General features: G+C 40.0%; 1 protein-coding gene, 1 long non-coding RNA gene and 1 pseudogene across 3 annotated transcripts in view; all 3 read left to right on the plus strand.

Moving 5' to 3' along the window:
* Positions 1 to 11,977: 11,977 nt before the first annotated feature.
* LOC146474047 (uncharacterized) lies at positions 11,978 to 19,220 on the plus strand (annotated as a pseudogene). The gene is made up of 5 exons (XR_014866217.1): positions 11,978 to 14,646; positions 15,258 to 15,315; positions 16,048 to 16,290; positions 17,306 to 17,383; positions 18,002 to 19,220. The product of XR_014866217.1 is annotated as an uncharacterized LOC146474047 (transcript).
* A 4-nt stretch (positions 19,221 to 19,224) lies between these two features.
* Positions 19,225 to 25,156, plus strand: part of LOC146474048 (uncharacterized) — a 20,753-nt gene continuing 14,821 nt past the window's right edge. The window contains exon 1 of the long non-coding RNA XR_014866219.1: positions 19,225 to 20,441. This is a non-coding gene — a long non-coding RNA (uncharacterized LOC146474048). The remainder of the gene's footprint in view (positions 20,442 to 25,156) is intronic.
* LOC146474049 (caspase-3-like) overlaps positions 23,629 to 25,156 on the plus strand; it is a 10,952-nt gene continuing 9,424 nt past the window's right edge. Inside the window, exon 1 of the mRNA XM_085117310.1 lies at positions 23,629 to 23,716. The gene's annotated coding sequence lies outside the window, so the exon portion shown is untranslated. The remainder of the gene's footprint in view (positions 23,717 to 25,156) is intronic.

Consider the following 25,156-nt stretch of genomic DNA (forward strand, 5'->3'; position numbering starts at 1 on the left):
GAGAAGGTCATAAATTCAACCTTGTCACCGCATGCCAACTTAGGGCTACAAGTAAGTCTTCCACGCATGCTTGTGTCTCACGTATTGGTTGACCAAAGTGTTCCTCTAAAATTTCTCTGATATCACTGTACGGGAATATTTTGTTTTATATGTCCTAATGCATCGCCGGTCGAAAATTTGGCAGAATACTCAACACGTTGAGCATCGAAAAGCAAGTCACTTTCAAGGTGCCTGTGAATCTGTTGTCGAAAAAGGAAAATTATGCTGCCTTACCGCAAAACTGTGGAGCTTTTATTCCACTCAGTAGTTTGACTTTCCAGTGTGACATTATCATGGCGGATGGACATCTTTTACTAAGCTGTGCCATTTCTCCACTAATTCTGCGTCTTCTTATGCTATTTGGACATCCGAATGTCAACTTGAACCATGTAAGCGGAGTCTCATCCTATCTTTGGAGATTTTGTAAGACAAATGATTCTGTAAGATCATGTTCGACATATTTTATTCGCCGCCGCCGCCGAGACTTCATTAAACCAATTAGATTTGCGGCCGGCTTACTTCTTCTTTGTTGTGACATTGCGACTCAGTCTGGTCCAAGCAGTTCTCCAGAGCACTAAAACATACCCTACTGCTCTACTCTCAAGTGTCTTTACATGAATTCAAGAAGTATTGGCAAAAAGCAGAACGAGCTCCAAGCACTATCCATTGGAAACCACCTAGTGTTTTGTGTGGAATCGTGGCTCAAACCAAACTATTTGAACTGTGAACTCCTTCACTCAAGCTCAGACTTTACCATCTACAGACGGGATAAGAAAAATAGGGGAGGAGGAGTGTTTTTAGCCGTAAAAAAAAAATTGGTTACCGAGCATTTGTCGCAGCGATCTAGAAACGGACGCTGAATACTGGTGTGTGAGCTTCGACCAGATTCCAGGAGGAAAATTCTAGCAGTTGCCTCAAAAGCAAAATTCGATCAAATACTAGTAAAAGGGGATTTTAACCTCTCGGAAATCGACTGGCAAACTGGTACGGCAAACTCTGGGGACTGTCTCCACAATTATTTTACCAAGCTGTTGAAAGACAACTACTTGTGGCAATTAGTCGACTTTCTGACCAGGGGCAAAAACATTCTAGCTTTAATTCTCACTACTATTCCTACTAAAGTCCAACACATCCACGGATTTGACGACATAATTTGTACAGACCACAAACTAATTAGTTTCGAGTTGGATCTAAAAGTTCCTAAAAAATCGAGAACAAAACGCGTTGTGTACAACTTTAAGCGCGCTGACTGGTCAGGACTCAAAGAGACACTCCATGCATGCGTTGTTCCCGACAATGTTGACACCTCACTTGACAACTGGTACGATCTCTTTGTTGCAGCTGCTGATGATCATATTCCTAAATGCAAAGCACGAAGTGTGAATGATCTGCACTGGATAGATAATGAACTAGGATTATTGTTAAAGAAAAAAGACGACGCAAGAAAAAAGTTAAACGTAAGCGCTCGTCATCGTCTGAAGCTAAGGTTATCGAGCCACGACGCTCTGCAAAGGAAACATTTAGGCGGAAAAAGAAAAGGCATGCAAAAAAACTTAAAGCATCCATATCTGAAAATCCCAAGCGCTTCTGGTCCTACATTAAGTCATCTACTTCTGATAGACCCTCCCCTAACTTTCTTAAGGATCGACATAAACTTGTAACTGACAGTCGGAACAGAGCTAACATCCTGATTGAGATTTTTAGTTCTGTGTTTAATCCGGCGAGTACGGCCTCGCCCCCACTTACTGCTCTGCCCGCCAGTGGTGTCGGAGAAGAACTGGGCTCTTTCGAACTTACCGTCTCTGAAGTGGGGGAGGTTCTTCTTAGTCTTGATCCCAGCAAAGCATGTAGGCCTAATAATATCCCAGAATCTCTCCTGAAAAATACAGCAGCCGAGATAGCGCCTTCCCTGTGAAAAATATTCAACTTATCTCTGTCACATGGGGTGGTACCCGCGCTGTGAAAACATGCAAATGTTTCTTCCGTTTTCAAAAAGGACGACCCGACTCTGGCAGAGAATTATCGACCGATTTCCCTGCTTTCCATGGTCTCAAAAGTGTTAGAAGGGTGCGTCTTTAACCGCTGTTATCCACATATTGCACCTCTACTGTACAATCTACAACATGGATTCTTACGAGGGAAATCAACAGTCACACAATTGTTAGAGGTTTATCATGACATCCTGGACATGGTTGCGGGAGGTGAAGATGTAGATGACATACACCTCGATCTCTCCAAGGCATTTGACAAGGTGTGCCACGACCTCTTATTGACTAAACTCCACCGCCATGGTATTTCAGGCACCGCCCTCCGATAGTTTGCGAGCTATCTGTCAAATAGACAACAACTGGTCGTTATTGAGGGTGCCTTCTTGGATTGGCTACCTGTAACATTTGGGGTAACACAGGGCTCCATATTGGGAACTCTGTTGTTCTTGGTTTTTGCAAACGAAATGCCGTCCTACGTACAGCATGGATCAAGTCTTGCCCTTTTTGCGGATGACAGCAAACTTTACCGGCCTATAGACTCTGTAAGCTCTCCTACCTTGTTGCAGTCTGACCTAGATGGTTACACTCATGGAGTAGCGATCATATGATGACATTTAAGAGCAATTCTCCAGGAAAGTGAAGCAAAGTAGGAAATGAAAAATTTTAACCCCCCTTCAATTTTTGTGTGAAGGTAGGTTACCTTGGGGGATAAACAAAAACAACCATATTGGGATCGGCAGATGTATCGTTGCCATGGTAACCGCACTAAATGACGTCGGCCTTAGGTGCTCTTTCCACATAAAGCAAATTAGCAGCAGAGATTACACAGATATTGACGTTTCTAAATATCATCAAATCAATTTGGGGAAAGCTATATTCTGGCCATGGGTGCTGAAGACGCCTGGGACAAATTGCAAAAAATTGCAAAATTGGTAATTTTGAGGGCTCCAGTATTTGGCTCAAACAGGCTTTAGAGAGAGAAAATCAGCTTCAAAAGTATCTTTTATCATCTTGTCTGCTACCTACATTTAGTAAATAAGGTTCTGGCCGACAGATTTGATGAAATATTAATTGATACAAAACCTTACCTTGAAGGTTTTGGGAATTTCTTCAGGATGCTTTCGTCGCGTGGTTCTCTCCAGTGTCTCTCCTTCGCACGCTCCGTCTTTTTGACCAAATCTAGCGCAGACTCTAATCTAACAGTTACTCCCATCGAATATCCAGTTTGCCGTGTTTCACACTAGGGATGATGATACACTTGACAAAGAGTAGTTGACAAGGTCCAAAACATGGTCGTAATACTTGCGATTTCTGCCGTCGAGCACCTAAATTCATCAATATTTTCCGACCGGGAAGTAAAGTCAATGTGTCGAGACCAATTTACAAAGCAATTGCATGCCTTTGAAGAATCTAAAGTAACGTCTTTTGCTAAAATCGAGTCAGATATTGCGATAGTCGACAAGCCAAGAATGGTGAATAAACTGAACGCATGGGCCGGAAGTCTGAGAAGCACGACTGCTGACCGGATGTAACACAATGTAATGGGATGTAACACCGGATGTAAGTGTAATGATATCCTCTTGTAATGAGATTGTTTTACAATGGCAATGGTGAAGAAAACCAAAACAAAAAAAAAATCAAAACAAAACAAAAAACGAAAACAGAAAAACCAAATGAAAACAAGAACAAAGGAAATGAAGCTGAACTGAAGCTTGGGTGAAAATTGAACGCATGATCATAATAGCCGCACCCACCAAAATAAATGATCGCTTTTTAGACTGTGAAAATGCAATTACAAATTCAGTTCTGGTTAACTATTCGTGACAAGAGAATGAAAAATTCGCACGTGAAATGTTACATTTATTTACCTGCACGGCAAAGAATAAAATCCATTTTGTCGCAGATTTCATCACGGTTTATACCAAGTCCGTGCCTGGAAATATCCCGTTGACATTCCCTGAGTTTTATATTGTTTCCACTGCACTCACAAACATTCGTTTTCGGATTTGAAAAAGAACGACTTTCCATTGTCCCGACCAGGATATTTTCCTTTGCACGACGATATGCAAATTTCCCTGACAGTGTTTTTGATCGACGGCACAAATTTACTTCCGGTCACTCCTCCCCCTACCAAAAAAACAACAACAAACAAATAAATAAACAAACAGAACGAATGCTAAAATTTGGGCAGGTATTAAGTAGTGAATGTGAAAATTTATCGGCCTGGAGAAGACTTATTTATTTCTGGAGGAGACGTGGGTCAAAATTTCCAACTTCGTAACTTCTAATGTGAACGCTAATGCCCCAGATCAGCGAAGCATCTTACATGCAGGCCATCCTTAACATCCAATAAGCAATGAATTAAAATGAAACATGGGCGGCTTATGTGGTTGCGTAAAACGATCAGTGAAGCGCTTTTATTCTGTCCTCTTTATTCACCACTGTAAAACAGTCATAAAAGCGGATCAAAGTCGTCCTTTTATCCCTCTATCAATGATATATTGCACCAGATATATCTAAAGAAGAGACAATGCAATAGCGACAATGTCGCTTTATCTGAAGCTACAAAAACAAACGAACAAACAAACAAAAAGCGTGTATATCGCATGTTAAAGTACATCCGGTCAGCAGTTTTGTTCCTCGCTTTCCGGTCTACATACGTCTGGTCGTAAACAACGATTTCTTCGCTTCTCGATCTCAACCATGCACCACGGAATGTACGGCTCGATTTAGCCAAAGACTTCATTCAGAATCGTCGCAAAAATGTATTTGCTTAGCTGTGATCTTGATGCATCTATTTAACTTCCTGGATGGATTGTATTGATGAATTATTTCGATACTCGACACACGACTGTGTTTGACTTGTTCGACTGTTCTTTATTCGGGTTAATGCATCACCCGGGATGCATCATCATCTTTGGTCTAAAAGTAGCCTTTCGGCGAGGCTAGCTAGTTAGATTTGTCCTTTCCGCTAGAGTCTGTGCAAGATTTGGTCAAGAAAATGGAGCGAGCGAACTGAGGAGAGACCCATCCTATACGACAAAAGCATCCTGAAGAAATTCCCAAAAGTTGCAAGGTAGGCTTTGTTTCAATTTATATTTTATCAAAAACCTAATCAATCAAATGTAGATAACAGATAAGATGAATGAAAAAACCTCTGAAGCTGATATTCTCTATCTAAAGCCTGTTTGAGCCAAATACTAGAGCCCTCAACATTTCAAATTTTGCATTTTTTTGCAACTTGCCTCGGATGTCTTCAACGCCCATGGCCAGAATATAATTTTCCCCAAATAGATTTTATGATATTTATATACTTCAATATCTATGTAAGCTCTGCCGCTAATTTGGTTATTTGGAAACTAGTACTTTTGGAGAAATTACAAATATGGTTGTGCTTGCTTTTCCTACTTGTCAAAATGGCTGACAGGGAACATAGTAAGACAAGCATTTTCTTCTTGATTATAAAACCCAAAATACTTTAACGCCAAATTTTATAAACTGGAAGAGTGACTCTACCATCTGTATGAATTTCCTTTGAATTGGTTTTCATGCATTCGAGAACCAGACTCGTTTATTTTTACTATTTGAGAGTGAATTTTTTGGTCAAAACATAGACCTCAGGCTAACGTGATCAAGTGCTGTTACCATGGCAACAACACACCTGCCGATCTAAATATGGTTGGTTTTGTTCATCCCTTCAGGCAACCTATATCCACACAAAAAATGAAGGAGGGTTAAAAATTTTCATTTCCAACTTTGCTTCACTTTCCTGGAGAATTGCTCTTAACACTACTAAATGTAAAGGTTTTGCGTATGACCAAGCGAAGATCTCTTAGAAAGCCCCTAAACACTTATCATCTTGGCGAGGAAGTATTATCACACTCTCCCGTAACCTCCGACTTGGGTGTATCTGTCTCTGGTAACTGCACTTGGAATAGTAATATCGAGCAGATGTGTGCGAAGTCGAATAGGGTACTTGGTCTAGTAAAGAGGCTGTGTGGCAGGGAGATTTGTGACGTCCAGACGAGAAAGTTGTTATACACGGCGCTTGTCAGGCCGCTACTAGATAAGTGTGTATTCACCCTACTTAATAAAACATCGCAGACTGATAGAGAACATTCAGAGGCGTGCCACTAAATTCATATTGAACTATCTTCCTAGAGAAGTCAGCTATGTTAATAGATTAGATCAGCTTAACCTACTACCTCTTGATTTTCGTAGACAAATGCATGATTTGGTTCTCCTGTTTAAGTATAGAACCGGAACTGTTACCAGTAACTTTGGACTTTTCATTCAAACTGCCACTTGGCAGTATAGTACCCGTAATTTTCATCGAGCCAACTTTGACCTACTTTCTAGGCAAAATCAGGAATACAATTGTAACAGCTACTTTCGTAGGACTGTTAAGTTGTGAAACAGCTTACCTAATATACTTAAGTCTAGCCAGGATCTCTTGTGGTTTAGAGTCCATCTTAACGATCACTTTAGAGGACTACTACAAACTTATTGTCCGCCATGATTTTGTCAATTATTTTATATATTACGCAGTCTAATCAATTCTATGATGAATTTTCTTTGTTTTTTCTTTGTTTTTTTTTTTAGCCTAGGCGATACGTTACAATTGGGGCTCTGCCCTGCCCCTACACAACGAGGCCCAGGAGACTGGGTCGGACACATTTCTGAAGACGGCTTGCACATATCAAGTTCCCTTGCCAAAGGGTTCCTTTAAGTCGTTACGCTGTCTTAGCTTTTGTGGTCCGTAGCACAGGAACACCATTAACAGACGTTCACCTGATGTTTTTCTTCTGTTTCACGTACCCCTCAGGATGGTCTTTTTCCAATCCTATGGTAACTTGTTTGTACCCCAGCCATACTGTCCTGCACCCTTTGTGTGCCTTTTCTGTACCCTCTTATCTAACTTCTTTAACCTTGCTTTACCTTTTTTGCATCCATCTTTATCCCGGTAATAGACGTGGTTGTCGTGTCAGTGATGGTGTTTGTGAGGGATTGATAGAAGTTTAGTGGTAGTGGCACAATGGAATTGTGAATGTAAAAGTGACAAGATGTAATTCACATAAGTCTTATTAAAGATAGAACTGGGTATCATAGTTTTCTCAGTAGCTTTATTTAGTCTTGATACCAACAAAAACTGAGGCATTGAAATATTTTCACATGGCATTTTAGAACTGAGTTCATTGAAGGGCAAACTTTGTTCCGGAAGAGTATTTTTTCGCAGACCACAATTACAATCGTTGCGGAGAAATCAGAACTGCTTTCGGGGAATCGCTCAGTGATTTTGAATCATACGAAAAAGAAATAAGTAATGATGCCTTTCTTTCCAAATACTTGAACGTCAAAGAACCGTTCCGCAATACTTGGAAAGTATGACGTTTTCTACATTGATATATTCTTCCGCACTCTAATGAGCTTCCTTGGCATTTTATTCATGAGTACAAGAAAAATCCCCTTTGGCTATGCTTAAGTTAATGTACTCATCCGCAGATTAATGGATTTCTTCCCAATAGGCAGGGGCAACTTATCGCTACTACACTGTAGTAGCATAGAAAGCACCGGTCAAATCCATTATTTAGCGCTTTATTCTCATTCGCGTACGGTGGAATACACGACACGTAGTGAGTCAGTTAGCCATTGACTTAATCTAAGGGCTAAAAACGGGGAGGAAAAAAGGGATTCCCCTTCGCGCACCCTCGCTTTGTGCGCGCCCGCACCTGCCACGCAGGCTAGAAATTGCAGTATATTGTGCAAGTTGAGCCGATGCAGCAAGTTTGAAAATTTGGCCTTTTTAACTGAGTTCACCAAAGCTATGGCCCCGTCCACACGTTTGCGTTTACATTCATAAACGTATACAAAGGTTTCTGTCCACACGTAAACGATGATACCCCATCATATCGTTTACGTCTGACCTTAGAAAAAACTTAGCAATGATGCATCTCTAAGCAATACTGTTGCATGATGATTTTTGCTCCGAGAATGATGTTTTCCACTTTTATACCACCGCACACCAATAAGGATTTCTCCGAACTCTAATCATGATCTAAAGACAATGGCCTTTGACGTAAATACGCGGCAATCTTGTTTACCGCACTCGAATGTGGCTACACGCTGTTTGTTCAAGGAATAAAGACAGTAGCCTATGGCTCCCCTAAACCTTGTTATCATCAAATGCTTTTTGAGGACTCCGCAACAAGGGGCTTAAATCGATGCTGTTTATCCCTCTTTCTTGTTTATGTTTCAGACCTTTTTCTTTCCTTCCCCGACCCCGGGGTAATCTTTTTGTTACCTTTAGACTAGTGCTTGGGTCCGGTTCTCGGGCGCGGGCGCTAGTCTAAATTTTTTTCTTTGCTACCCGAGAAAAAAATCTCCGAACTTGCCCGAACAAGGTCTCTACCTCAAAAGGGTAGTACTCCTTCACCGGTCCTTAACACGGGCACTGTATGGTCAAAAATATTTTTTCAGTTCGCGCGTTTTTCACCATGCCTGATGCTAAATTGACGAACGAGGAAACGATTGCTCCTTAGGCACCAAGGAGTCTGCACAACGTCTTTTGAAGTGCCCGATTGCGTGTTCAGGCTAGGGTTCTACTTCTTCATAAACAACATCTCAATAATTAAAGGCCGATGTTCACGGTTAAGCGCATGCGCGAGCAGACCGGCTCAAAAATAAACAAAGTGTCCGGGCCGACAGTAAATTCGACGTTCGCTTGTGGTGAAATAATCTGTTAAAATCGTGCCCGAATTTTGATCACCCGCTCTTTGTTCTCCACCTTTTGTAATCTAGTGTTTTCTCTTGTAAATATAAGTTCGTTTTTGTAAGGTTAAAAGATTTTAGGCTGCCGAAATCGACATTTTAGTCGATGGATCGTCAAAGGGACGTCGCGGCCGACGGGCGACGGGACGTTCTTTGGACTCTATGGAAGCACAGAAGTAAAGGCGGACAGAGTGGAGTGGATGTAGATGTCCTGTAAGGTTAACAAGATACGTCCACCAACCGTGGAAAATTTGTAAAGGGATGAGTCTGTTTAAACTACACTACGATTTCGCGGAACATCTGCTTTCGCTGGAAATGGCAAAGGTCAGTGGTTGCAGGCATGTCCTTCACCACGGCTGGCTTTGGATCAGCTCCAGACTTCCAATTTCTCTCGACAGTACCCTGATGGCAATTCTCCTCACAGTTACCTTTTCCGTGTTTTGCAACAAATTCTTTGTACGAATGAAGCAGAGAGATTGTGCAATCTACGGTGTGAGCTGAAGAAATATTACACTCCTTCAGTGACTTTCATAACGCAAAATATTGCGATTTCACTCGCGAGGATTTTCTAGATTTCAGTCGTACTGTTCGTTCATATGGAATTAAACTGTCAAAAACGGAGAATTCGACGGAGAAACAGCATCAAACATCAGTGTTTTGCTTTGGATGGAAAAAATTGAGACGCGAAGCGAATAAATTTGTGATCAAACGTGTGAGTGGTAGTCGACGTCTATTAGCGGGCTCAAATAGCGGGCAGTAAAAAAAAAACAACAACAAAAGATTTGCGGCAAACTACAAGATCTATTGTAAGGCATTCATTTATCTATAAAATTTATGCTTACTGCTAATGGAAAACGCAGTTTTGATTTGCCACCACAGCTGCGTTTTCTCAAATGCATTCCAGCATCTCGGAAGGACGCTTAGTGTTGTTACAAACAAAGAAAGCAACGGGCTGCGATCAAATTCCACCAAGAGCAATTAAAGCATCTGCTGAAGTTCTATGCCACCCTTTCAGCGAACTTTTTAATTACATCCTAAACAAATCCAGGATACCTCAACAATGGAAACTCGGAGAGTTACACCTGTCTTCAAGAAAGATTGCTCTTTGACTAAATCCAATTACAGACCGATCACTATCTTGCTTTCATTGTCAAAAGTTTTTGAAACGCTAGTTCATACAAGAATTAGCCCTTACTTTGAAGATATATTTCATAAACACGTATTCGCATATAGGAAACATCACGGAACGGATACTGCTTTACTTAGCCTCACAGAACAGTGGAGAAAGGAATTGGACCAACATAATATCGTGGGAATCGTGTCGATGGATCTTTCCAAGGCATTCGATACCTTGCCACACGAACTGCTGGTGGCCAAGCTCAAGTCCTGTGGAGCTGACGGCAAAACTACCGATCTAGTTCATGACTACCTTGCAAATCGGCGTCAGCGGGTCAGATTAGGAGATCAGTTTTCAAACTGGGAAGAAATCTCAGTGGGGGTCCCACAAGGCAGCGTACTGGGCCCACTATTATTCAATATATTCATGAACGATCTTGTTTACGCTGTCAAACAGAGCAGACTATCTGCGTACGCAGACGACACGCAAATATTTTTCGCCGCCAGTACACCAGTGAAAGTTGAAGAAGCGATTAATGCAGATCTTGCCCATGTCGATCAATGGTATGAGCAAAACGGCATGAGGAGAAACACTTCCAAGTACCAAGCAATAGTAATGGGAAAGACCCAGGTTAAGCCCCAGTTCCATTGCGAAGACATTGCTATTCCAATTACTGAAGATCTTGAAATGCTCGGAGTTACAGTAGATGACAAAATGAAATTTGAGAAGCACATAGGCAAAATATGCCGAAAAGTCTCCCAGCAGATTGCTGTACTTAAGCGAATAAAAAAGATTCTTCCATTCGAAACAAGAAAGTGTCTTTACCTCGCATTTATCATCCCTCATTTTAACTACTGCTCAGAGACATGGCATTTCAGCAACAAAAGTGCCATTTCTAAGCTAGAAAAAGTGAATGAGCGTGCCCTCCGTTTTGTCTTTAACGAAAAACAAAGGCCCTACTCCGAACTACTCAACAAAATAGGTCTACCATCACTTGAGAATCAACGCCTCGCAAAAATAGTTTGCACAGTTTTTAATGCAATTAATAATGAACATGCACCAAAAAGCATAAAAGAACTGATCGGTCTTAGAAATAATAAATACAATCTAAGAGGAAGTGACATTTTAAAGCGACCAAAGGCCAGCACTACAACTTATGGCCTTAAGTCGTGGAGGTTTACGGCACCAAAACTCTGGAACTCATTACCTGACTCAAGCAGAACAGTGACTACTTACAAGGCTTTTAAAAACAGTATCAGAACACTAGATCTGGCAGGTCTACTATGATCGAGTGAGCTTTTCACACAATACGAATTATTGTAGTTTTTTATATCCATTTATTTCTTTATTGTAAATTTTTGTTTTACGTATGATGATTAATTTGTATTAGAAATTTAAATTTTAACTAGTATGTCATTTGATGTTTTTTAATTTGTGTTAGTTATTTTAATCTTTTAGTGTGAAATACCTGTAAACTAGCTGGTGAGCCTAGCTTGCTGGTCTCACAAAAGCTAAGCGTATTTTCACAATAAACTGCTATCTATCTATCTATCTATCTATCTATCTATCTATCTATCTATCTATCTATCTATCTATCTATCTTACTAAACGGTCGCATCGCTTCTTGAAGCTTGCAGATTTCTCGTTGTTTGCCTTCTCGCTGGTCTAGTAAAACCAGGCTATCGAACGAACACACTATAGTTAGTTCATCACTGAATGCTGATGAAATCCTACTCCTAACACGTAAGTTTGAAGGAGCTTCTCGGCTTTTCGAACCGCGCGCAATCAAAAAGATCCATGCAGCGAGAAACACTGTAATACATTATGTTAAAATAAAACCGTATGCGTTCGCTCTGGCATTTCTTGGATGCCATGAGACATTTGCACGAAGCGTTGCAAAAGTTCTTATGTGTTTTACATGGGCAGCCTTTTCTTAAAAAATGTAACGATGACCTTTCGTGTGCAGACTTGGAAAGTGCTTTTTGTCCTCAGGACGTAATGGTTCCAGTGGGTGTCAGGCAGGAACTACTGAGCAGAGAAGATAAAGTTGTGTTCGGTATACCACGCAATAACGTTCAACGTTCATTTCCAATAATTTAGCTCTTTCGATTGTGGTTTTATCGTTCACTTTGACACCCACTTTGAATGGTATGGAAGTATATTACGAACTCACAATATGACCATCTCCCAGTTGCCTATATAGCTCAGTTGGTAGGTCAATGTATCAGCATCGCAGAGGTCATGGGTTCGCGCAAATCCCGTTCAAGCCTAAATCTTTTTCGGGAGTTTTTTCGCAATTCCTTAAGTTGTATAATTAACTGCGAAGGTCTTTGTTCTATTTAATCAATGTTCGTTCTGTCAGCATAGTTATTTATTGGTACACTACCCCCATCATCGAAATGAAATGCATGCTTTAAACTTGTTTTTTTCTGGCTCATTACAAAAATGTATTTCCACTCGCTCGTGTTCCTGTTGCACAGGCAGACTACGATTTTTCAATTCTTGATCGCAGGTCAAAGGCGTTTAGCCAATGGAGAAAACTAAAATCACTTTCGATATTTATTTTGTTTGTTTAGTTCCTTCAGAGATTCGTTCCCGTGGTCCCTTGGCTGTTCAAACATACAACAGTGCTCTTAAGGATGGGAAAACGCACATCAAAAGAATACCAGTGATGATAATTGGGCAAGATCGGGCAGGAAAGACCAGTCTAAAGAAGTCTTTAACAGGAGAAACTTTCAGCGCAACGGAAAGAAGCACAGAAGGAATAGAGACGGATCCTTCACATTTTAAAGTCTCGACAGCGATTTGGAAGACAGGCGAGAGAATAAAAGAAACTGATTACGATTCAAAGTTCTTTTTTGATCACCACGCGGCGAAATTGATGATTCACGATCTGAGAAAGGAGAAAAGAGATCCCATTCATTCAGGAAAATCCGAAGATGCTAAAGAATCACCAGTCACCACGGACGAAAGAGATATTTTTTTTAGACTTTTAGATGAATCATGTACAAGCACAAAACCAACAGAGGAGGAAGCCATGGAAAATATGTTGGTATCAGATCTACCGGAAGACTTAGCGACATTGGTTGCAGATATGCTTCTAGACGATCAAACGGTCGATGAAGAGGAAGAAATATATTCAATTCTGTGGGATTTTGGTGGACAGTCAGTCTACTACACCACCCATCCAATCTTCCTGACAGAAAAAGCTATCTATCTTTTGGCTTATGACTTAAGTCTTAATCCACACGAGCAAGCCAACGCTCCTGTCAGAAAAGGATTGTACAAGATGAACGAAGAAATCAGTGACAGTAAGAACAATCTTGACCATCTTGATTTTTGGATGTCATCAGTTTATTCTTTGGTTCGTTCAGATGCTCCGTCTGTGTCTGACATGACACCTACAAAATTGCCTCCAGTATTTTTGGTGTGCACTCATGCAGACCAGCCTTATCGCAGCATGGATCCCAGACAGCTGGCGCTCGAAATCTATGGATCCTTACGAGAGAAGATTTATGGTAATCACCTATTTAAGGATGTCTTTGTTGTCGACAACACAAAATCAGGAGGCAAGCAAGAGTGTCCAGAAGTTGTTCGCCTGAGGGCGGAAATACTTGCTGCTGCTAAGAAGCTGCCCCAGATGAAAGAGTCTATTCCATTGAAGTGGTTGAGGTATGAAAATGAGTTGCAGCTCTTGCGCAAAGACGGCTTTAAGTGGATTCCTTTCGAGAAAGCCAGGGAAGTTGCCTCACTTAAGTGCGCAATAAATGACCATGACCAGTTAAGGACAGTGTTGAACTTTCTACATGATCAGAGAATTTTGATTAATTTCAGTGAAACGCCAGAGTTGAGGCTATGGTGATTTTGGACCCCCAGTGGCTCATTGATGTCCTCAAGAAGGTAATTACTGTTAAAAGTTACGAACACTCAGACGAAAACGTTGAAGAGCTGTGGGTTAAGCTCGAGAAGACTGGAATACTGGATAAACGACTGCTATATCATGCATGGAGACCCCTGTTTGAAAGCCAAGTAACCTGTCAAAGCCTCATTGCAATAATGGAAAGATTTAGCTTGCTCTGTTCCTGGCCTCCCCTAGACACAAACAAACAGTACCTTGTACCATCGATGTTGATGTCTCCTCCGACAGAGGACGTCCTTGAGCTTCTTGCTTCTGTGCAAATTCCTTCACTTTTTGTGAGGTTCGAATCTGGTCGGGTGCCTCCAGGGCTGTTTTCCCGACTAATTCTGAAAGTTTACAAGTGGTGCAAGGAGGAGTGGAAGAGCCCGGTGAATCCTAAGCTGTTCCATAATTTTGCTCTGTTTCACATCCTTCCTGGCAGAGGATCGTCCCTTACATTTCTCTGCCATTCCTCTTCTATCGAAGTCGTCTTTCACAATGGAATTGATGCTGTTGATTTGACCGTTAGCCGTGATATCCATGCCAAAGTGAGATTGATCCTAGAGTGCATGCGGATGGAATTTGACTGGCTGAAAAACATGCGCTACGAAATGTGTGTGTGTTGTCCAGTTTGTTCTCAAAAGGGTTCTATCAAATGCCGCGATCACGGTGTACGTGGATGCGAGTGCCTGCATTTGTTGCTAGAATCGGAATTGCAGAAGTTCCAGTACTGCACCAAGGGTGCTCTCCTTAGCGACTGCAGGATACGCACCGAGATGTTTGCCCCCTGGTTTTCATTTTCAGGTGCACAGGAGGACAGGATTTCAATTAAACAGGTTGGTTTAATCTCTAAAGCAGAAATAATTTATGGTTATTGCACCTCGTCGCCATAATTACGTTACACGTTTCGACTGATGTGGAGGTGGCTTTGCCGCTCGGTAAATAGTTACGTTACCCTTAATCGCCATCGCCACCAACAAAAACAAAGGAAAATAATTATTTTAGCTGCGGTTATCCAGCCTTACTTGAGTGTTTATTAATGAACGTATTCGAAAATACTCGCTCGAAATCCAGGGCAATGCTGGGTGGTGAATAACAAATACTTTCCCGAGTTTTGGTAGCCAATCAGAAGACTCAAATACACTCTCCACTGCTTTTGAATCTACTAAACCCTTTTGTAAAGTTTTCTATTTTTAACCCTATAAGAACCTCAGCAGTTTGCTCATCACTCAGCTGACGTATCAGATGAAATAGCCTTTATATATATATATATCAATGGTAATCGTGAAAACGATAGTTACGCTTCATATTCTGGTATTCGCGGATATAGACAACGTTATCTTAAAGATGGTGAGAAAAGTGCCGAGAAATCTGTAAATCGTGTAACGTAACAAAGGTAAAACAAAACGTAAAGGAAGATTTATAATGTATCATTTTGCCCTTACAGGAGCCAGCTGCTACTACACTTGGTATCGATGAAGGAAGCATCAATCCTTTCAAGGACGGTAGGTTCTTTTTTTATTTTATTTTACAAAGATTTAATGGGTTATAACGGCGATGTTTTATACCGACCTTTTAACCCCTGTCTTCTGCCACTATTTCACCCGGCAGCGTTTTTCGTACGTTTTCGTACAATTCTTACACTGAGGCTTACAAGTTCCATTAAGAATGCCTAGGGAGAAATACTCTGGTGTATGGCTTGTCACGGCATGATCAACCTAGAAACACCAGAACATCACGTATTATGATATGTCGCAAAACCGTAACACCGACCTGCTGAGGACGAGATTAGTACTTATTGCCAGACCTCATCCAACTGTTGCGATCAGGCTCTAGTTTCGTTTTCCCGTGCGAAACAAAAGGTAGCAAGGTACCACACAACAGAAAATAAGAATACTGTTTAAATTGACCCTAGTCGCAGGTTAGACCTAGTCAAGTCGCCGTATGGTTACTTTTGGGCTGGTTTTCCGGTGTTCCAAGGTGCTCTTGGCTGTTGAACTGATTTTGTTTTAGTGCATGCAAAATAATGGTACCGTGCCATTACAATGGGAATTCTAACCTGAATTTGTTATTAGGAAGAAGAGTTCAATAACCCCCCACCCAAAAAAGTGAAACTACAACATAATATTTTTGTCAACAGAAATCTTTTGAGCGAATGGAAATAATATTTGGTTTCTTATTCCTTTTCTAACTTTTTAACCTTGTAAAGTAGTATTTATTTGATTTTTGTTTTGAAGGAACGAATAGAGCGCCACTTGCTCTCCCCGCTGGCGTTCTTGATTCCATCCAGTCTCAGTCATGTGATCCTAAGGAAGTTGTTGTTCGACTACAAGAATGTCTGCAGTTGAATCAAACTACACTGAGAAATCCAGATCCTGAGGCGAAAGGCTGGATCCGGTGTCTTGCTAATGCTGCGAAATCTGAAAGAAGGATGGACGTAGTAAAACACTTGAGGACGATTGCCCCTGCCGGCACTACCGGTGAGTTAACAATGTATACCTAGATTATAGAGTGAGGTCCCTTAAAGGTAATTATTTTACCTTCATGATAGATAAATCCAATACTGGATTTGAAGGTCACCGCCGTAATATGACAAGTGTACGTTTTGCGAACAATTTCTCTATATTCTGAAAGATACACCATAAACGCCGTGCCTTCTTGGCAATAATTCGTGGTAGAGGCCCGGGTATAGGATAATAATTGCAAGGGTAAAGCCCTTATATTTATCCACACTCCAAGAAATGTTTCAGTCAAGTGCAGTATTCCTCAAATGTCTCGAGTCATATTGTAATTGATATTGATCGCTCTTTTTACAATAACTGTCTAAATTCCCGCGCGCTGATTGGCTCATAGCTATTGTCTATAAGAGTACAGACAATAAAAATGACGTCAGATGTAACGCGTACGCTTTCTCAACGGAAAAAATAGCCAATTCCGCTCGTACTTTTTCCATGTTATTGTAAAAAACAAATCGACCGCAGTTTTCAATGGTCTATACTCTTATAGACCATAAAGTGACGCCATAAAATGTCCAAAACTTGGCAGTGAAACCACTCGCCTGCGGCTCGTGGTTCCACTTGAGTTTTGAACATTTTTTGACGTCATTTTATGGTCTACAAGAGTATAGACCATAGAAAACTGCCCTCGATTTGTTAATTGGTGACACAATTTTAGCATTCCGCTGTACCAAGAGCACCAAGTCAAATCGCGTTTCTTAATCAGAGTGCTAACTTAAATTTTGCTATATTTGTTTTCTATTACTATGCTTCAAGCCAACTAAATTGTGTCTAAAATGCAATGTTACTGCTACTACAAAGGAAAGAGGAGACAATCCATATGTTGGCTGAAACGTACCAAAACAGCGTATACATATTCCTAATACCTTCCACCATTTACCTCTATCTACAACCCAAAACACGAGCCATGCGTGCAAACTGTCCAGAATCCTGTGCACTCTTTGTATCGTCTATTGATTTTGCTGTTTGTCTAAACCAGGCCCTTTGTTGCCGGAAGACCTTGATGTTGGATGTATCCCATTCAAGCAGAGAAAGGAATTAACATTTTCTCTTTGTGGTAAGTGCGACATTGTGCTACACAATCAGTATGTATTAATGAATTCCAAGAACTTCCTTTTTCAAGAAGGAAAGGCTAAATTATATTATAACGGTGCGCCATGTGAGAGATTCCATCAAGAAGCTCCGTTTTTTATTTAGCTAAAGTAGAACTAACTGTAATTAGTAGTCAAGATCTTTTGCGACCGGATTTACTATTGTCTGAAATAACACTATCCGCACTTCTTCCTTTTGGGTCTTAAATTTTATGGCTAACACTTTTATTGTATTGATTTAATGTTTTTAATGGTTCACAATTTTGTAGTTTCAATAAAGTTATTTTAAAATAATAATATAAATGCTGGAGTATGAGAAATCTTCACGATTAATCATTGACATGGTCACAGAAATAGTCTTAGTCCATTCCGAGTTAACTTTTTCCGATCACTGTGTTAAAAGTAGCATTTTGCAGTTTCTTGACTAAATGTAAGGGAAGTGGTGACAAAATCTATCGACTTTCCTATAATATTTTTCATGAAGTAGCTCCTTGTAATATCTCTTGCACAGTTTATTACTTTATATTTTGATCACTTATTTTACACATCGCAGTAAATTTTCCGTGAATTCCTTTTTCTTTCAGGGGGAAATGAATGGAAACTGCTTGCAGAGAGGCTAGGTATGTCTTACAACGAGATTCGCTTTCTTGACAAGAGGACCACCAACCCTTGTGATGTTGTCCTTAACCTTATGGCACAACACCGCTGTTTCCGTGTTGGAGAACTTTACGACAAGTTAGTGGAAATTGAGCTTCCAGGACCAGCTGACTTACTATAAATAGTACGCTGTACGCTTAACTTTTTTTTAAATATATATTTCAATATTGGACTAAACTCTTTGAGAAGACAACACACAACCTTTCTGTAATATATATATACGTGTTACAAAAATTATTTGTCCAAGATTGTTTAAGACACAATTTATAAAGTTTCTCTTAAAGCTAAGCAGCAGATTTTAGTTGTACATATGTTGAAATAGTTACCAAAGGTGTTAATCTAACAGTTTTTGAGACGAAGTTCTCATTGGTCTTGATGGGTTAACAATACAAGAAATGTGACTGTACCTGCGCGTCATGTAAGCAATAGACAAAAATCCAGACCGCTTCGGTTTCTGTAGTTCTTGTTATTAACCCTACCTTAGGAGACCTCTCGTGATTTACCAAAAACAATTGTTGGGCTGCAAAAAAGCCAACAACCAGTAATGTCAACGAGCGAGTATCTAGTGTACAATTCGACCATCTGAACTTTAATCGGCCGCTGGGCAAAAGAGAAAATGGCCGCGTTAGTGAACGTCCTTTCATTGTGTTCCATGAAGTAAAACAAAAAAGAAAGGAAAAAGAAAAAGCATCATTCTAAGTTGGGATTTGGTGTTACTATTACGCAGTAGTATAGTTAGTTTGATTATGTTTGTTTATCGTGTGCATAAAGTTAAAAAAAGGTTTTTGTTTAGACTTAGCTTTTGGTATTACTATCACGCAGTGTTAGAGGTAGTTTGTTTATCGTCGGTATTCACTGCGCTCCTGACGGTTTTCGAAGCTACTCGTGTACATTATTTTAGTAACATAGTGCATGAAAAAACTTAACTGACATTATGACTATATAAGAGTCGGGCTTGTCAGCTCCGCTGTCATATGTGCACTCTAGCTCTCAGATTGTAATGTTTTCACTATATCTCTAATCAAAGACTAATATGTTTTCCTTAAAGTTTGAATTGCGCATAATATTACCCACAAATAACGTTTGTAGAACAATTTCTATATGTTTTGCGAATAATTAGGCTAAAAACAAGTGAATGTCGAAAAAGTTAAGAGGAAGTTTTTTTTTTATATAGTAATATGGTAGTATATATAAAATACCGATACCGTTATTTTGCGCTTGTAATTACACTCTTTTTGATATATGTAGGACCCCCTTTTTTGAGATCTTTGAAGTCAGATTGCTCACGTGGTTTTCTCCTGTTTCTCCTGTTGGAGCCTAACCTCAAAAGAGGTCAGAGTTTTAACGATAAAAGAAGAAAGAGTGATGCAAATGATGATGTAAAAACTGTTCGAGTAATTTTCTCTGCTCATTTCATTCGTTGAATATGTGGAGAATTTTGACTGCATAGAACTCAGAACTCTCGTTGATCATTCTTCGTGTTGAGAATAGCCTCGCTCGTCTTTTGTCCAAGGTGCATGTTTCAAGAAATGTTGATCGATATGCACTTGTTGCAGACGTTCTGTTTGTTTGAGCAAAGAAAAAATTCGTTTGCAAGGAAAACTGGGAAACTTTCGTTTGCAATCTGAACTCCACGAATGCTATTTTAGATGGTCCCATAAATGTTGATTCCCGGAAAAGTTAACTTTGCAAAAGAAATGTATTTTTAGTCTAGTATTGTAGTTAACTATTAGTCGGCGGCGAGACGAAGGGGTTTTAATCGCACAAGCAGCCTGATTTTGAATTAAGTTTCACCGCCAGTGCGCGCGATAAAATTTACTCTTGGAAACGGACTACGCTTTGAGTTGGCTTGGATAAATTCTGCTCGCAAAATTGGCCGCCTTATTATGCCTGCCAGAAGCGCTGGTAAAAGATGCAAATTTAAAACTTTTAAACTCTGTTCAAGCAGTTTGGCATCATACTTACCAATATTAACTTAAGATTACCCAGATTCTATTTTAACTCCATTTTGATCTTGAGGAGTAACCTGCCAGCGCTTTGAAGCAGTGGATTGCTCCATTTGGTGCGAATTGGTGGACTTCTCTCTATTTTACTTAAAAAAATATTGGCTATTTTTTGTTTTATTGTTTCCCTTTTTCTGCGTAGACGGGTACAGCCCGACAATCGGTTCGCTACAGGCGACCAAAAAGAGCTTAGTATAAGTTAAATCTCAAGCCAACTGAGTTGTCCATAAGATTTGCCAAATAATTTTTGTTAAAATACAAGATCCACTGCCTTTAACGGTTTGAAGATGTTGTTAGGAAGATTTCATAGCAGCATTTAGTGCATGTTATATTTTAGTTTCTCTTTCACGCTCAATTAAATGAAGTCGTGCAATACTGTAGGTCTTTAACGGCATTTGAGTAGATTAAAACTTTTTGTATTAATATTTGTTTCTTTATATTATAGAGCTGTACTTATTCGGAGCGAGGGGAAGGGGGAGAGGAGTGGGGAGCAAAGGTTACAGGTGTCATGATTGACACTTGTAAAAGGTTTTCTTTATGACAGGAAAGATATTTCAGTTTTTGGGAGTTTCACATTTTTTTTTTTAAAGAGAGGAAAAAACCGATTGTCTGGGTCGCTTAACTTAACTGGTCATGGCACGGTCTCTCTTTTTCCCGCCCCCAAGAGCGAGATGAGAGAGCCCCACCTGAATGAAGATGTCCCACAATGTCTCGCCCTCCTGCACCTGAATTTATTTTTCAAAGTTACAGTCATCATACTATCCTACTATGCAACCCATCTTTTTAAAACAAGCAGAATTTTACAGAAAGTTATAAACGCAATTTAAAGAAGTTGCGAAAAGAAAGCCTGAAAATATTCAAGCTTAAACGGAATTTGAACCCTTGACCTGTGCGATTCCGGTGCAGTTCTCTACCAATTTAGCTATCAAACCAACCGGGAGCTCGTAATTGGTAGAGCACTGTACCGGCAGCGCGCAGCGACCATGGGACCATGTGCGACCATGTGCGGAGCAGTCGCAAGTTAGCTCCCAACTCGCTGCCTATCAAAATACAGATGCTGCGGCGGAAGTTTTCAAAATTTGCACACAACGGAACATTCCGTATTGTAAGAGTTGCCAGCTACTACATACACAAATTGATCAAAAGATAGTATCGTAAAGACTTTTGTTCTTGGTTCATCATAGTTTTATCAGAAATAAAATACAAACAGTGGTGATGCTATTCAACGTACATTTTCAAAAGTGACCGTTAAATTTTTTTAGTTTAAAGGGGGTTAATCACATATCAAATCTTTCTTTCCTTACAAGGACCGCTTGAATCGTTCTTAATACTGGTCTAGAATCATTTTCAAAGACGGTTATTGGAACTGCAATGATTTTTACATCGGTGAAGCAAAGCGACGACTTCATGACAGGAAAACGGAACACTTCAAGGCCCTCGCTAAAAATGATAGCACGTCAGCCATTGATGACCATGCCAAAACCACCAGACACAATATCAAGTGAGATCATTTCGGTATTTTAGCGTCGAGATAAAGTGGTTATCACTGTAAAATCAATGAAACCTTGTTTATTCATGAACTAAAGCTAGCTTTTAATGTCAACGTCAGCAGTGAGAAGCTGATGCTTTATCAATTAACTGTAGCTCTTTAGTAGATTTATCACCATTATATATATATAGGCGTAAAAAAAATAACGGTCACTTTTGAAAATGTATGTTGACTAGCATACGAAACGTCAAGTTATATAAAGTTTGTTATGTTTATCACCGCTGTTTCTATTTTATTACTGATCAAAAGATGTTTGGGGATTTAGTAGCTCGTTGCATGGACCAAATGGCTCCGGCGTTCAGTACGAATGTCACCGTCTCAGGAAAGCCCATTTTTTTATTGCAATGAAAACAGCACCAGGCATTGACAAGGTTGTTTTTTCATCGAGGATTAACAACTAAGAGGTAAATTGGTCACCGCAAAGAGATTCGAGTGCTAAAGTTTCCAAGCGTTAGCGATCAGCTCTGAGGAAGGGCTACATTGTAACGCTCGAAACGCCAGCACCTCCGAATCTCTTTGTGGAGGCCAATTTACCTTTTCACAGTTATCAACTGTGTTGATAAACCGAAGATTCATTTCTATACCCCACCGACGCAGCACCACGGTTTCTTCAGAAACCAACCCCCCTTTTCCATCAAGGACATAGCTTCTATAATGGATACACAACACTGATATGGTTTTGAACTACCTGGACCTGCCATTGTAAAATTGATTACTCTAGATAGCTTTATTAAGAAGCAAAATCATTACAGCCCCCGGGCCTGCTGAAATATGACTTACTTTACAAGGGAACTAAAAATTATCTATAAATATATGACAAATATTATAAAAACCGTAACTACTAATAATTAGGATTACTACTAATAATCAAAACTGTTCGCTATAATAAAAGTGTTTTTAAACTTATTTGTCTTACAAATCGGTAGTTCCTCGCGAAGCGAGGTTAATAAATTTGTCGGGCCGAAGGCCCGCCGAAGGCCGCGCTCGGGAGCTAAGCCGTGCTAATTCGAGCCGAACATATATTTATATGTTTATATATTTCCGTGAAGGTGTCCGTGCTCTTGCCTGGCAACAGTGCGCAAACAAAGTATGAATGACGTCAGACTGTCTGGCGTCGTCTGAAAAAAATTTGCATACATCGGAAAAAATATGCGTGCATGATCAAATTTCAACTGCAATGTTCATCAATATTCACTGGATACAGAACTATCTCTCCAGAATATTTTCCCTCTCTTTTAGAAATCTTTTTTGTGAAAGATTGCATTGAAGAAATTACACGTTTGTGGCCGTGGCCGCGATAAAATATTTTTCCGTGGGAAATAAATTCATCGAACATGACAGCGCTGCACGCCCGTTGTACATTACGTCGCGTCAGAAATAGATTTTCAACCGCAAACTAGCCTGTGGAACTACGAAAAGACCATGCTCATAAAAAAAATCCTATGCCCCTTTTAATCTCCTCATTTGATGCTACAGTACGAGTAAAGAGGGTTTTCCACCCAGCCCCAGCTTCGTGAGGTTTTGCGAGTCACGTATTTCTAGTTTAAAGTATCTCTGGCTACGGGTACAATAATTAGACTCATTGCGTGGCGGCAGCAGATCAAGGAGCTTGTGGCTTTGATCCCTTACAATTTGGTCAAATTCCTCTTTTAGAATCGATAAAATCCGCGTTGGAAATGTTCTTTGAGTCGTCCTAACTGTCTTACACAGCAAACCTTCCCTACTTTCGCGACCATTTTAGAATTCAGTGACAATGTAATCCACTATGTAGGCTAGAATTCAGTCATCTATTAAGTTTCAAAAGATTGCTTCTGAAATTAGTTGCCGACAAATTTCTGAGAAATCCGACCAGTTTTGTTAGGACTCCCGGTCCCAATCTTATTGTTGAACGGGCCTATTCGATCATAGTTCCAACAGTCCTCCCCACCGAGGACTCTGGGTACGAGACTGTCTCCAGGCAAGAAGCGGCTGGCCAAAGAGTCTGAGGGCTCTTTACGACTTCCTTGAATTGAAGATCGTCTGATTGTTTTAGCGATTCGTCGTGCTGTTCGAACTCTTTGGATGTGTCTGCGATTGAATATCTACAAAAGGTAAGTAACTAACCAGGATGTGAATTAAAATCCCAAAATATCGGGGTTAAACATGGTTACGAGCAATTTAAACTTATTTTCAATGCTTTCAGTCGCTCAAAGCTGAATTCAGTTATCGGAAAATCAAAAGCAAATTGCGTGCGCTGTCGAGCTAGTTAAGTGGATAATACAGTCCAAAATTCAGACAAAATTTGCGGTTTCATTGTAGTCTTCTGGTTGAAAGAAATCAAACGTACCTCTTGACAGAGGCGATTAATCGTAAAAGCTTGCAAAGGCTTTATAACCTCATTGTTTGTTGAATGTTGTGATGTAGTTTCTGGGCGGAAGTAATTTAACTGGAGTAATTCTGCCGGGGTTAGTCAGTACTGTAAATTGAGTAACGCATAGGTAGGAATTGAACTAAGATGAAAACATCTTTTAAGTCTAATATGCATTCAGTTATATCAGGTTGTTATCAGGTTGCAAATACGGTGTCTTACACCAGTGATTATCTCAGCCGGTAAGAACACAGTTGAATCCTTTGTGACTGGCTCTTCGCAAACGTGTTGTTCAAAATCCGGTATTTGAAAATATAAATCTACAGATAATAAGCCACCTCGTATTTTTCCTCAGTTTGGTTATTTTCGAAAAGGAAAATCATCGAAACTGTTTTGACTGAATTCATGATTGTAATTTAATTCTGCATGTTAGATTAAGGGGTTTTTCCCTCGAGCTTGTCGGTGGCATGTTTCCTTATAATTTGTTGAACACGACACAATGCGAATCTCTTTACGCTGTTTCCTCGTTGGCAAAAAAATCGATCTGGTACATGGATTTAACTATCAAAACTATTATTACCGCCAAAAGTATCATTTTATCTTAACTTTAACCGAAAATGTAGCTTGGGTAAATGAAACGGCAAATTGTGAGAGCGTGTTGAAAACAAGACACTCACGCTAATTGATTGGCATGTTGACCCGCAATGTTGCAAGTATTATCACGGGGGGTTAAATTTACATAAAAAAAGTTCGACTCTGTGTTAAATTAGCCTCCCACGCAGACGTTCTTAGGGGTTCGGCAGGAACGCGTGACGAACCCCTAAGAACGTCTGCGTGGGAGGCTAGTGTTAAATGTACGTAAAAAGTATTTTGTGTCCCTCAAATCTCCGAGCAATATATCATCTCCCATATATAAGTCATTACCAAGGAAAAACGACCATTTTTGTTGCCAGATGAGCGGTTTTTTTTTTTAATTACTTATACAATCCGACACGTAATCTGTTTAATATACTGTATATATATTTAGCCAAGCCTAAAAGCGGAGCTCCACAATTCCTTTTTAATAGCATTTATATACATGCTACTCTGCTTATTGTATGAACGTAATAACGTTACAAATTCTTCATCCTGTCTTGAGTTATATATATCTTAAGTGCATATAAAGCAAACTTTTTACGCGTCA

The sequence above is a fragment of the Pavona decussata genome, unplaced genomic scaffold, assembly GCF_977016875.1.
Source record: "Pavona decussata unplaced genomic scaffold, jaPavDecu1.1 SCAFFOLD_91, whole genome shotgun sequence".
Taxonomy (NCBI): domain Eukaryota; kingdom Metazoa; phylum Cnidaria; class Anthozoa; order Scleractinia; family Agariciidae; genus Pavona; species Pavona decussata.